Source organism: Harpegnathos saltator, unplaced genomic scaffold, assembly GCF_003227715.2.
Source record: "Harpegnathos saltator strain DR-91 unplaced genomic scaffold, Hsal_v8.6 scaffold161, whole genome shotgun sequence".
NCBI lineage: Eukaryota > Metazoa > Arthropoda > Insecta > Hymenoptera > Formicidae > Harpegnathos > Harpegnathos saltator.
The window spans coordinates 65001-80373 of record NW_020229941.1 but is presented as its reverse complement, the minus strand read 5'-3'; positions in this window follow the sequence as shown (position 1 = coordinate 80373).

The following is a 15373-nucleotide window of genomic DNA, read 5'->3' as shown; positions in this document are numbered from 1 at the left end:
AATTCGGCATAGTACAGCCCTGTGACCGTTTCGCCCTTCTCCAGGTAGTCGATGTAGATCACACCTTGTGAATCCCAGAAAGCGGTGGCCATTACCTTTCCGGCCGATAGGACAGTCTTCGCCTTCTTCGGAGCACGTTCGCCGGGTGAAGTCCACTGTTTCGACTGTTCCTTGGTCTCTGGTGTGTACCAGTGGATCCATGTTTCGTCGACGGTCACGAAACGACGCAGAAACTACTTCGGATTGCGCTTAAACAGCGTCAAACACTGCTCTGAAGTGGTCTCACGGTTTCGCTTGTTGTCCGGAGTGAGCAAACGCGGCACCCATCGCGCCGACAGCTTTCTCATGCCCAAAATTTCATGCAGGATATGACCCACGCGGTCTTTTAAGATGCCTACTGTCTCAGCTATCTCGCGCACCTTCAATCGGCGGTCTGCCAACACGAGATCGTGGATTTTTGTCATGTTATCCTCCGTGGTAGCCGTTTTCGGGGCACCTGGGCGTGGCTCATCAAAACCCGACGTGCGACCACGTTGAAACTCGTTAAACCAATTTTTGACAGTCGCCATCGAAGGAGAAGAGTCACCGTACACAGCATCCAAGCGCTTTTTGATTTCGCTGCGCGATTTCCCTTCCAAAAACAAGAATCGGATCACCGACCGATATTGCTCTTCTTCCATTTTTCTAAAATCCGCGGACACGCCCGCTCCCACACGCGGTCAAAACTACGAGTCCGATTCGGCTGAAATTTCGACAGTAGCCGTCTACGAGAATGTACTACACGATAGTAAATTTCTCTTGCGATAGTGGCGCCATCAGGCGGTGAGGCTAAGCACTTATCGGACCGCCCTCGTATATGTGTAGAACGCTCACAGTTTCGAAATAAGAATCGATCGTGATTCGTTTTATGGATCTTATTTTTCGTACACGTTGACGTATCTTGGTGAACGTATACGAAAAATAGGATCCATGGAACGCTGAAATCAGACGTCGAATTCGGTCACTTATCCGGTGAATGCTTAGTCGCGCGTTCGGTTCTCTGGTTCAACATAAGATCCACCATCTTACGTCTCGTGCAGTGATCGACGAAAAAAAAATGAATCAACCGAGACGAGTTAGCGTCACGCGCGTGCAATTTGAACAACGATCGGTATAAGTACTAAAATGGCGACGGCGATACGGTCAACGACGAATATGCAACGTGATCGAGAGTACACGCGCGACTTGCAGCGTTTCGTTCGCGAGTACAACGACGAAGCTGTAAAGATCGAGCATCTCGAGAGCAGCAACAACGGAGCGGCAGCGGACGGCCACGTTCGCCTTGGTGCCAAAGTAGGACGATTTTTGGATCTGTACGAGGACCGTTTGCAGGCGAGCGACCGTATGTTTCTGAGGCGCGAAACGGTAGCGCGAACTATGCAGGCGCTCTTGTTGCGTTCGATGCAATTGAGCGGATTTGGTGACCTCGCCATATCTATGAGCGGCGCGCGAAATCTGGAACGCGACTTAGCCACCGCGCGACTCCGGTTGTAAAATGCTCGCAAGAACGTCGACGTAGGTGACAGCGGCGGCGATGACGTGGATCCACGTACGGATACACGTGGACTGTATGAATACATTCCGTATGAAAGTCTCTCAGTTTCTCTCGACGACTTGCCGGGATATGAGGAACAACATCGTCTCATCGTGAATGCGTACTTTGATTTTGACAGTAGCGCATCCAATGCGAAACACAACGCTCGCGTCACCAACAATTCAATGGACGGGCGCAAACCTCGTACGAAGGCCGACGCCAACGTAATTACGGTCCTCCGGGTACGGGCAAGACCGCGGCTGCACGCGCGGTCGCGCAAACATTGCGACTCAACTTGGCGTTCGTGAACGCTGAGAATCTTCTCTCCTCATATCGATCCGAAACGGAAAAGAACTTGCGCATCCTGTACGAACGTATGCGCGCTTTGGTTTACATAACCGGCTGCAATGTTGTTTTGCTTACGGACGAAGTGGATGGCTTGGTGAAGAATCGCAGCGGTAGCAGCGGCGCACCGCCTATCAGCAGCGGCGATTACAGCTTGCTCACGCGGTTTCTTACGATACTAGAGCCTAACGACGGTACGGATAACTACGGCGTGTTCAGCGTGTTTACAACGAATCGATTGGACAATTTGGACAATGCGTTTCGACGGCGATGCACCGTTGTCTTTTTCGGATATGTGACGAGTCGTGCGTCCTTGGCCACTTTGGCCGGTCGCTTTCTGGCGGATTCGATGGGCAACGTCGATGATATTTCGCACAGCAGCGCGGCCATGGACACGTTCAAATACTGGGTACCTGGCGACTTTGCTTGCTTCAAACGCGAATTCGTAAAACCTGAGCGCATGAGAATTTACTTGCAACGCATCGGTGTATCAGAGCGCGAATTTTACCTCCGAATTTCTAGCACCGACGGTGAACAGGATGGTGGTGGTGACGGCGGCGGCGGCATCGATCAAACGCGTAGTGAAACGAACAGAGAAATTGTTCTAGACATGCCACCTCTCAACATTGCGGATATCGTTAATTTGGCTTCACGGTACAAATCAATCACGCCGCCACACAAATACAACGAATATTTGGGCGACGACGACAGTACGCGGCGTTAGGACAAGACATATGGAATACATTGTACGCAGAAAGTAAACTCAGCTAATTTGGGCTGTTGTATATTTATCTTTATTCATTTATTTTCAATGTATATATAAAGTCGTGTAACAAGTAACGAGCTCTGCAACGTTGCACACTTCCAGGTAAAAAAGATATTTCGACGAATAACTTCGAGACACTCAAAATGTGGCCGTTGTTGCATTCGTAATATCGAAGTTAGGTACTCGACTGGTGTCATGAACGACCGTGTCCTGGCGACATTGGAGGCCTCGTTATCATAGTCGTAAAAGTTATCGGCTCGATAGGTCGTTCCGTCATCACAGGACGCTCAACACTTTGCCGACCGAGTGGGGAAATCTCCCTACTTTGAAGTAAGTCGCTCCATAACCGACTGGGGAGATCTCCCACCTTTCTCTTAGCAACTTGAAGAAATGCGCGGTAGAAAGCGTTGAGTTAGTTATGGCGCGGTTGGCGAAGTGTTAAGATATTTAAGGAAAACTTTTTCAACATTTAACTTACGATATCTCGCTAGCAATATATCGCAAGAAAAAGTGATATTAGACTTTTACTCTATTTAGTCCGTAGAATATATAACTACAATAGTGTCCCAATTTTTATTAACTTATCAACTTTGGAAATTTCGAAATTATTAAATTAACAAAAAGTCAGAGCGCTATTGTAACAATATATTTTTGATTTCAAATGGAATAAAAAGGTCTAGTACTATTTTTTCTTTCGACAAATGATTAGCGAGATATCGTAAATTAAATGTTGAAAAAGTTTTCTTTAAATATCTCAAAAAATATTAGGCAAATAAAAAAATGTTTCCGACAAAAGTCGCTCAAATTAATTAGTAGAAAAAGACAATATAATAAGAAAATTGGGATTTCTGTCGAAGAAAATTAATGATCAGTAAATATTAAAAAATGGTGAAATTAGTAAACAAAATGCTATCGCTACCTTATGTGCCCCTTTAAGTCATATAATTTCTGTTTGAAACATTTTTCCATATTTGAAGCCGTTTCCGAAATCCAGGGGTGAAGTCAAACTTTAAAGATACTCTATTATAGGACTTTAGGATGAAACAACCTGAACATATACGCCTATTTGCGTTCCGCAATTATTTGGATATTTCCCCGCGATCATAGCTAATATTTGTTGCCGATATTTGGATTGCGTCTGTTGCTTCTTGTTGACGTACGACCTATTTTTATACGAGAAACGAATATTTTTTTGTCCAAAACGTAATCAGATCTCTCGACTCTGATGCCGGTTCGCGCGTTCAATTTCTCGATGTCTCACAGCCGGCGATGGGCAAGAATTCAAGTCCACCATGTATTTTGCCGATATTTTGATTGCGTCTGTTGCCTCTTGTTGATGTGCGACCTATTTTTATACGAAAAACGAATATTTGTTTGGCCAAAACGTAATCAGATCTCTCGACTCTGATGCCGGTCCGCGCGTACAATTTCTCGACGTCTCACAACCGGCGATGGGCAAGAATTCAAATCCACCATGTATTATACCGATATTTTGATTGTGTCTGTTTCTTCTTGTTGACGTGCGACCTATTTTTATACGAAAAACGAATATTTTTTTGTCCAAAACGTAATCAGATCTCTCGACTCTGATGCCGGTCCGCGCGTACAATTTCTCGACGTCTCACAGACGGCGATGGGCAAGAATTCAAGTCCACCATGTATTTTGCCGATATTTTGATAGCATCTGTTTCCTCTTGTTGACGTGCGACTTATTTTTATACGAAAAACGAATATTTTTTGTCCAAAACGTAATCAGATCTCTCGACTCTGATGCCGGTTCGCGCGTTCAATTTTTCGATGTCTCACAACCGGCGATGGGCAAGAATTCAAGTCCGCCATGTATTTTGCCGATATTTTGATTGCGTCTGTTGCCTCTTGTTGACGTGCGACCTATTCTTATACGAAAAACGAATATTTTTTTGTCCAAAACGTAATCAGATCTCTCGACTCTGATGCCAGTCCGCGCGTACAATTTCTCGACGTCTCACAACCGGCGATAGGCAAGAATTCAAATCCACCATGTATTTTGCCGATATTTTGATTGTGTCTGTTTCTTCTTGTTGACGTGCGACTTATTTTTATACGAAAAACGAATATTTTTTTGTCCAAAACGTAATCATATTTCTCGACTCTGATGCCGGTCCGCGCGTTCAATTTGTCGACGTCTCACAGCCGACGATGGGCAAGAATTCAAGTCCACCATGTATTTTGCCGATATTTTGATAGCATATGTTTCCTCTTGTTGACGTGCGACTTATTTTTATACGAAAAACGAATATTTTTTGTCCAAAACGTAATCAGATCTCTCGACTCTGATGCCGGTTCGCGCGTTCAATTTTTCGATGTCTCACAGCCGGCGATGGACAAGAATTCAAGTCCACCATGTGGCTACCGCGCTCTCGATATTTTTCTCTCCTCGGAACGAAAAATGAGATGCAGGTCCCGAACGCACGGCGTCCCGTCGCCACCTAGTACGCCTTCCTTCTTTCATGGTGGATCCCCCTTCGGCGCGTTGCAAAACGTGTCCAAGCGCCCGGGGGCAGCCAAAATATGGCGTCGACCCCGGGGCTTATTTCTATTATTTGCACCGGATAAGGAGGGGCAACGGTGGAGGCCGCATACATGGACAGCAGGTCTTAAAAGGATAGCAACCTTTGACTTTGAGAGACTGTCAGCTTGTACCACCAGGTACAAGTAACAATGCCTCTCTCTGTAGTCGCCGTGCGCTTGGGATAGTACTAGAGATGTCGCTTCCGAACGACATCTCTCAACGTTATCTGGGGAGGGGAGAGTGTCGTGAGCGTGGAGCGTCAGATAGTTCAGTGGTCTAGAGCAGTCGCCCGGCAAGCGAAAGACCCGGGTTCGATTCCCGGTCTAGCGACTACCGCGCTCTCGATATTTTTCTCTCCTCGGAACGAAAAATGAGATGCAGGTCCCGAACGCACGGCGTCCCGTCGCCACCTAGTACGCCCTCCTTCTTTCATGGTGGATCCCCCTTCGGCGCGTTGCAAAACGTGTCCAAGCGCCCGGGGGCAGCCAAAATATGGCGTCGACCCCGGGGCTTATTTCTATTATATGCACCGGACCATGAAAGAAGGAGGGCGTACTAGGTGGCGACGGGACGCCGCGCGTTCGGGACCTGCATTTAATTTTTCGTTCCGAGGAGAGAAAAATATCGAGAGCGCGGTAGTCGCTAGACCGGGAATCGAACCCGGGTCTTTCGCTTGCCGGGCGACTGCTCTAGACCACTGAGCTATCTGACGCTCCACGCTCACGACACTCTCCCCTCCCCAGATAACGTTGAGAGATGTCGTTCGGAAGCGACATGGTCGATTTTGCCGATATTTTGATTGTGTCTGTTGCCTCTTGTTGACGTACGATCTATTTTTATACGAAAAACGAATATTTTCTTGTCGAAAACGTAATCAGATCTCTCGACTCTGATGCCGGTCCGCGCGTTCAATTTCTCGACGTCTCACAGCCGGCGATGGGCAAGAATTCAAGTCCACCATGTATTTTGCCGATATTTTGATTGTGTCCGTTGCTTCTTGTTGACGTGCGACCTATTTTTATGCGAAAAACGAATATTTTTTTGTCCAAAACGTAATCAGATCTCTCGACTCTGATGCCGGTTCGCGCGTTCAATTTCTCGACGTCTCACAGCCGGCGACGGGCAAGAATTTAAGTCCACCATGTATTTTGCCGATATTTTGATTGTGTCTGCTGCTTCTTGTTGACGTGTGACCTATTTTTATACGAAAAACGAATATGTTTTTGGCCAAAACGTAATCAGATCTCTCGACTCTGATGCCGGTCCGCGCGTTCAATTTCTCGACGTCTCACAGCCGGCGATGGGCAAGAATTCAAGTCCACCATGTATTTTGCCGATATTTTGATTGTGTCCGTTGCTTCTTGTTGACGTGCGACCTATTTTTATGCGAAAAACGAATATTTTTTTGTCCAAAACGTAATCAGATCTCTCGACTCTGATGCCGGTTCGCGCGTTCAATTTCTCCGACGTCTCACAGCCGGCGATGGGCAAGAATTCAAGTCCACCACGTATTATGCCGATATTTTAATGGCATCTGTTTCCTCTTGTTGACGTGCGACTTATTTTTATACGAAAAACGAATATTTTTTTGTCCAAAACGTAATCAGATCTCTCCACTCTGATGCCGGTTCGCGCGTTCAATTTCTCGACGTCTCACAACCGGCGATGGGCAAGAATTCAAGTCCACCATGTATTTTGCCGATATTTTGATTGTGTCTGTTGCTTCTTGTTGACGTGCAACCTATTTTTATACGAAAAACGAATATTTTTTTGTCCAAAACGTAATTAGGTCTCTCGACTCTGATGCTGGTTCGCGCGTTCAATTTCTCGACGTCTCACTGCCGACGATGGGTAAGAATTCAGGTCCACCATGTATATATATATAGAGAGAGGGAGAGAGAGAGACAATTTTCAAATTTTTCTTTTAACTAAATCGTGATTACGAAGTGTCTGTCAACTCAGTGAACTACGCTCACACACTTAGTATTTCCTTTCCATTCCTCCTTGCGGGCGCATGGCAACGGTGCATAACACAGAGCCACACGCGCACGGCATCGATGCCAAGCACAGGGCCGTATTAGTATAGTCAGAATCCTTATCAGCAGTGGCATCCCACCACTCTGACATCGTCTCCAGGCGGACTCCTTACGCTGGAGACTCTGCTTTTGAAAATCTGCCTACACCCACTTCCTAGCCCTTCACCTCGTTAATGAACATTGAATAAAATAAGAATTATCTCGTAACAAAGACTCACAGAGACGTTCTTTCAAGTTAGCCTTCTATCTATCTCTCTCACCAGCTACTTTAGTTATAAGACATTTATATGCTTTTATAGTTTCTTGTATAATTATGTACTTGATATAATATTCCCACTGCTTCAACTGTAACCTGCACTTGTACATATAAAATATACCGTGCTCTGCTATTACAATCATCCATAAAGACTATTCTATATTAAACAATTAAGTTACTAAGGTTTCAAATTAATAACACTTTTACAATCTCATTGTTTATTTAGATGAAAGTATATTCTTAATAACAATAAGGTCTTGACATTATCTATTATAAAAGCTAGAATAATATAAATCATTTTCATCAAGTGCATCCTTCCCCACCCACATATATATATGTATACGCATTTATTGTATTGTAGTTGATTTTATTATGTATGTGTAGACGTGTGCCATTGCATCGGCATACGCCTTAAATACCTCACTGTATTACTTGCTATTGTGTAATTCCATTAAAATCACCGATTCTCGTGTACAGCGAACATATGCCATTGCATCGGCATACAATCCTTCAATATTTTCTACTAAGCATTTTAATTTTATGCTGCATCCTTGTTTTATCGGCAGCCTTTTTCCTCTTATTCGAGCATTTTCTTGAAAGGAAGATATTAAGCATTCATAAATCTTTGTCCTTTTTATTCAGTCACTTAAATCAGTTGGTGCCTTAACATCTCTTGCCAGAGGGATTTATAGTTTATTAACTACTAAATCTGAATCTTACATTATTAAGCATAGATCTTGCCCACCTTTAGGGAAGCGCCTTACTGGAGCTACCCGCCTCTATCCTTGTCCAGACTGAAGAGCGCCTCACGGGTGCAACTCGGCTCAAGCATCCTATTCATCCCGTCCAACTCATAAGACCACCCCTTTTCCTCACTAAGATCAGAAAATTTCACTTGCGAATTAATAACCTGTACAGTGCTTAGCATCCTTCAATCTCAGGGGCGCAGCTGACAGCCGCCACCCGCCTCAATTATCCTTCGCCTACAACCCGCATAACCTAACCTTGCCGAAGCATTGGTAGTAAGCATTAATTATTAGTACTTTTATAGTACTCTGGCAACGGATAGCTAAGTCATAAGAGTCCTATTCACTCAATAATTAACTTTATCAACTACTATTCTAACTTATTCGACCAAAAATGTTATTCTTAAACTCAATCCGTTTGATGCCAAACAAACCGTGGGGGCGCTAAGCAAAAGGCACGGCAGTTGTGAAAGGAGACCTGCCGTCGAGCTGCCATATTATCCCTACGTATGGACCCCACTAAACTAAGGATCATACACGATGTCACGGGACGCGATTCCCTCATCATACGTCAAATTCTTATTGCAAAACCGTCTCATCACTTTTAAATTCTCTCCACATCCCATACACTCGACTCCGAAACGTTTTATACCAGAGCCAACGCCATCACTAACACCTTCTACAACACGCACACGTAAAACTCGGTCCAATTATAGGCACACTACTACTGAAACACTCGATATAGAAGTCATCGATTTAACGCAAGACGACGAATTTAATAGTAAAAGGGCAACTTATATTTACCAGTTAGAGTCTTACTCCTCCACTGAACCCCATCGTACACTACCATATTATTTGTATTACACTAGTAAATCAGCCTAAATATATATTAAAAATATTTTTTTCTGAAAACCTTTTGTAACCTTTCACCTCTCACCTACTTTGTAAGAATAAATTCATAATATTTCTTTCTTTCATCTGATTATTTTCTTCCTCACCTAGCTTTAGATTAGTTCCATAAAATAATCATTATCATTATACCACCTACAATCACCATACTTCCCTCTTTCACCATCTGTCCGGAAAAGCTCTCGGCGTCCCAGACAGTGCCGGTGTAAGCAGGTAGGCCTAAATAAATAGAGAGCAGGCGGATCACGATCCCTAAGGAGACGCATATTGCACGAATCTCGGAGCCTCGAACAATCGCATGCTCGCTTCCGGCGAGCCGTGCTGCTCGAACGAGTCGACGGTTCGAACGACCCACCATGTGTTGAGCACTCCGAGCCGGCCGATTTCGTAAAGCATCGCTGCTGAGTGCCAGTCGTAGCAAGAGTATTCGTCCGATAGATCGTTCGCTCGACAAAGGATCGTTGGCTTGTCGTCGGGCGCACCGTGGACCAACGCTTCGATCGCGAATCCAGCGTACGTGTTGTTCGAAGGGACACGGTGGCGATCGCTCGTCATCGTGAACCGTGTCGTACAAGTAGCAAAAATCGCCCACGTCGGGGGATACGCGACACGCGTTCAATTGTCGACGCAACAGCGTCGAATCGACGACTCGTCGCAACGACGAAACCTCCGCCGTCAAATGGTACAGCGTGACATATTGACGCGCGTCCGCGCGAATCACCGACATCACGAACGGATTCTCAACGTCGCGATCTTGCGCTTCTTCGATTCCGACTTGACGAGACGATGGCTCGTTGCTGCCAATCGCATCGACCACGGTGTCGTCGTCGTCGCGACGACACCGTGGTCGATGCGATTGGCAAGTTCGATGCGCTAAATCGCTCAGCAAAAAGGACAGATCGTCGCGAGTTACGTAAAGTAGCGTTCTTCGTTCGCGATGACGCGTCGCAGTGACGCTGTTGCTCGACGATAATACGGCGCTTCGATAATAGTCATTGTGATACAACGCCAGCGTGCGATCGTCTCGTCGCTCCAACAGTGTCGACAACGCGTCAGTCAGTGAGTCGCGATCTTCGCGCGTTACGTCGCGTACGTACAGTAAGATTCGTCGACCTTGCCATCTAGGATCGTTGGCTCGCACGTGCGATCGATCGTCCAGAGACGATCGTAGCCACGAGATCGAGTCGAATTCGCTACCATTCGTTTTTTTAGTATCGCCATCATTGCTGTGACGCGAACTCACCCCGGCGACACCGGTGATATCGCTGTCGTTTAATACCGCTAGATCGCACGAGAGCGAGCAACCGCGACGATCGCATCAGAGTTCTGGCAACTGCGACATCGCCGTTATTCGGAGGCAACATAGCGGCGGCCAGAATCGACTGGCTCGTAATATCTGTTTACGTCTTCTTTACGATAAGTTTTTGCGTACTTTGACACCGGTATTTCGATTACAATGACGTCATGACTTAGATGAGTGATCGACGAGATCGGATATAAAAATGCGAATCGCTACGCTATTCGAATCGAGCCACAAGTTCGATCTTTTTTCCCAATCTCAGCCGCTCGAGCTTCGAGTCACTCTCCTTCATCGTCGTCGCGATCGATACCTGCACGCGTAAAAAACGTAATTACCGCCAGTCAGTATGCACCAACTGCAGCGCGATAACAATCAACGTCAGGCTGAGGCCGGCGGCTCTAGGAGCAACAACAATAACAACGGACATCACGAGGCGCCGTTTCCGGAACTCGTGACGCGCAAGCACGAACGTCTTCGCACCATGGCCCAAGTGTACAACTACATGCGCAGTTACGACAGACAGGTTCGCTCGTTGAACAGTATGCCGTTGGCCGATAGACGCTTGCTTCGCATACAGGGCGATCGTTGGTGCAAAGTTGGATATTACGATGTGCGCGAACGACTGATGCAGAGTTAAGACGTCACGTCGACACAGAGTACGTAGTCTCGTTCCGGGGTGCTGCAATTATTTGGCTCGAGCAGAGAATATTTACGCAATTGTTTTTCTTTTTCTGGATCTAACGGCGACGATTTGCGCGTGTGTGTTTTCTCTTTCTCGGTACGATTGGTTCACACTTGCAGCACCAGACAGACTGTCGAACGGCCTGCCCATGCCCGACATTATAAACGATCCTGCCGCTCGTTTGAACAGAAACGACTCATCGTGTCAATGGGACAATAGACGGTGATGCTGATATCGTGTGTGCGCGCGATAAGCAACACGTGCTGCTGATGCGGTTCACAAGTAGTTGTATGAGGAATTCGGGGAACCGTTCGAAAGCGGTCGGGGAACCGTCTGAACGGTGATCCCTGCGCGGCAAGGATCACGAGTGGTTCTCCGACCGCGTTCGAACGGTTCCCCGAAATCGCGTTATCGGGCGCGCGCGGAAAGAGCATACGGACCACCCTGTAATATGACGAAACATTAACTACCCCAAAGTGTCATAGTTACATACAATGCCAGTCCACGACCGCGCTAAGTTCAATCGCGGCGTGTTGTTTTTTCTTCCAACGAAAAATAAAGGGGGTACAAGTACTCCCATGGCCATTACTCGACAACATGAGCAGCGCCAGTCCGCGTATGCACCAAGCCCATTCGCGGCGTGTTGCTTTTTCCGCTAAATAAAAATAAAGGGGGTACAAGTACCCCTGTGGCCATTACTCGGCAACATGAGTAGCGCCTGTGGCGACCAATTTCCCCCGCAGGCGTCGGACTGCAGCGGAAATCAATCGTCCTTAGATTGCTCCTTACGCATCAACCCGACAGAGGCGGTGGACTTGCACGAGAGAGGTGTCCGACACGTCCCATGGGACACACTAACCCTCGCCAGCCACACTTTAATCTCTTTAGGACCTCTGCCAGGCGACACGCATGCCTAGGAGCAACCCGTTTAGGCACCGACCTACGAGCAGGTAAGCTCTTGCAGCTCAGGTATCTTGTCAGAGCATTGGGTGATCTTTAGCAACATCATCCGGGGACGGATCTCAGGCTTATAACGCCCGCACAGATTACTTTCAGGTACCAACGTGTTAAACTGTAACAGCTTATGCGCATCACTAGTGAGATGACGAGGCATTTGGCTACCTTCTTAAGAGAGTCATAGTTACTCCCGCCAAATAGTGGAGCTACTGTCCCGATAAGTCTTGCCTCATTTTATATATACCTATGTAGCGGGTACCATTAGTACCACGGAAATTAGATCCATAGATATGCATCTGCGGAGGTCGGTGAAGGAGTATCTTCACCTACCTGCATCAACTGCGGACGGCCTGCTGTACGCATCTAAACAGGACGGGGGTTTGGGCTTCCCCAAACTCGAGATAGTGGTGACGTCCTCAACTCTGAAGGCGGGCTGCAAATTCCTCACCAACGAGGACCCGGCGATGCAAGCACTAGGAGTGGCTTCCGGGCTTGAGAAGAAAATGAAACGACTAGTGCACATGGCCAAGCTGGGGTGGCCAATCCAGTCTATTAAAGAGATAGACGAGTACAAAAGCAAAGCAAAGGCGGCTTAGCAGCGGCTGTGGGCTGCTCTGCCTTTACAAGGCAAAGGTGTCGCGGCATACAAAGGCGACAAAGTTGGAAACGAATGGCTCTACAGACCAACACTACTCAAGCCGAGCCGATTTATAACTGCTCTTAAATTGAGAGGTAACGTGGCCGCAAATAAAGTATCCCTCAATCGAGCCGCAAAAGCTAACAATGTGCTCTGTAGACACTGCAAAACACAGCCAGAGACATTGGGCCACATGCTGGGGAAGTGTATTTACACCAAGCCAAAGCATATTAAACGCCACAACGACATTCGTGATTTTATCGAGCAGCATACGCTGGATCACAAAGGGATGCCAATAACGACTGAAGCAAGGATCGTCAATCCTCAACAGAGGAATCTCCAACCTAACCTGGTCATACAGGACCGGGGAAGGCTCCTGGTGGTTGATATTACAGCTGCCACGAGGACGGAGACCTCCTCGCTCGAGTTAAGAGAGACAAGATACAAAAGTATTCATCTCTCAATGAAGTCTTGATTAAAGAAACTGGGGCAAAAGACTTCAAAGTTCTGCCAATTGTGGTGGGAACAAGAGGCACTATGCCTCGTGAAACGCTGTCCTGTCTTAACGAGATACAGATTAAAGACAGAGGCTCCTTGCGAACAATATCTTTGATCGCATTAAGGAGCTCAATAGAAATATACCATGCATTCATGGATTACAATACACCACTCCACAACATTGGAGATGAATCCGTGCAATAAAACTCTTGGCACTAAGCCCACTGGTACAAATATTTTAAACTACGGTTTTAAAACTATTGACTAGGACATTGTCCGCTAAGTTATTATATTTATTTATTTATTTGAGAACTCTATACATTCTCAATTTTAATTTTTATGTTGCCCTATTGCCACAAGTACCAGTGGTGCGAGTCGTAAAGCGAGGCATCGCCACGGCGGCAGAGCTGTGTAACTGAGTCGCCCAGTTCACAGGCGGATACCTCCACATGGTTCCTCCCGGTAGCGGCAATACTAAACCGACCAAATTCCGCTTCCTCAAGTTTGAGGACTCTGCTCTCAATTGTTCCAAGCCAGTATGCAGGAATCTCAGGCAAGTCAGTCTAACAGGTTTCCCTCTTGCGGGAGGATAGCCAAGAGTGCTAGATCGTAACGCAAAAGAAGGAACAGAACGAAAATAAACTGGATGGAATTCTCGAAATTGGTTGAGGTATTCTGTTGCTCATATGGACGTTCTATAAGTTAACTTGCAGGAACGTCCCGCCAGGACCTGTTGTTACTTCGCACCGCAGAGTCACTAAGCGGTAAGTCACGTCACATGGCGTTGAAACAAATAGCCAAATGTCTCGTCATCTAATTAGTGACGCGCATAAATGGATTAACGAGATTCTCTTCTGTCTCTATCTACTTTCTAGCGAAACCACTGCCAAGGGAACGGGCTTGGAAAAATTAGCGGGGAAAGAAGACCCTGTTGAGCTTGACTCTAGTCTGGCACTGTAAGGAGACATGAGAGGTGTAGCATAAGTGGGAGATGGCAACAACGCCGGTGAAATACCACTACTTTCATCGTTACTTTACTTACTCGGTTGGGCAGAGCGCGTGCCCCGAGAACTTACGCGGCGGTCACGGTGTTCTAGAGCCAAGCGTGTAAGAGTGGCGTGAGGACTCGGCCGATCGCTGTTAATACTCCCGCGTGATCCGATTCGAAGACACTGCCAGGCGGGGAGTTTGACTGGGGCGGTACATCTGTCAAAGAATAACGCAGGTGTCCTAAGGCCAGCTCAGCGAGGACAGAAACCTCGCGTAGAGCAAAAGGGCAAAAGCTGGCTTGATCTCGATATTCAGTACGCATAGAGACTGCGAAAGCACGGCCCATCGATCCTTTTGGCTTGAAGAGTTTTCAGCAAGAGATGTCAGAAAAGTTACCACAGGGATAACTGGCTTGTGGCGGCCAAGCGTTCATAGCGACGTCTCTTTTTGATCCTTCGATGTCGGCTCTTCCTATCATTGCGAAGCAGAATTCGCCAAGCGTCGGACTGTTCACCCGCCAACAGGGAACGTGAGCTGGGTTTAGACCGTCGTGAAACATGTTAGTTTTACCCTACTCATGACCAGTCTGCGATAGTAATCCTGCTCAGTACGAGAGGAACCGCAGGTTCGGACATTTGGTTAACGCACTCGGTCGAGCGGCCGGTGGTGCGAAGCTACCATACGTGGGATTATGCCTGAACGCCTCTAAGGCCGTATCCTCTCTAGTCAAAGGAGGCAACGATATTTCTAGGAGTCTCGTAAATCGAAAGGCTCACAACAATGTGACACTACTAGGCGACCGGTCCAAGGGCCGCTCGTCGCACGAGCCTGGTTTGCCGCATGGCCTCATCGCCCGTAGTCGGGATCTCACCGTACGACGGCACGGGGTCTAGCAGTCGATCATGAGTTTCGCAAGTTCGATGTCGAGACTCGGAATCGTCTGTAGACGACTTAGGTACCTGAGTGTTGTACTCGGTAGAGCAGTTACCACGCTGCGATCTGTTGAGACTCAGCCCTCGGCTTGGGGATTCGTCTTGTCGGTTAGACGAGACCCCGCTGCGAGTTCCCTCTCGCCACGCGAAAGCAACACGCCGCGAATGGACTTTGCTAATTTTAATCTCGGGCTC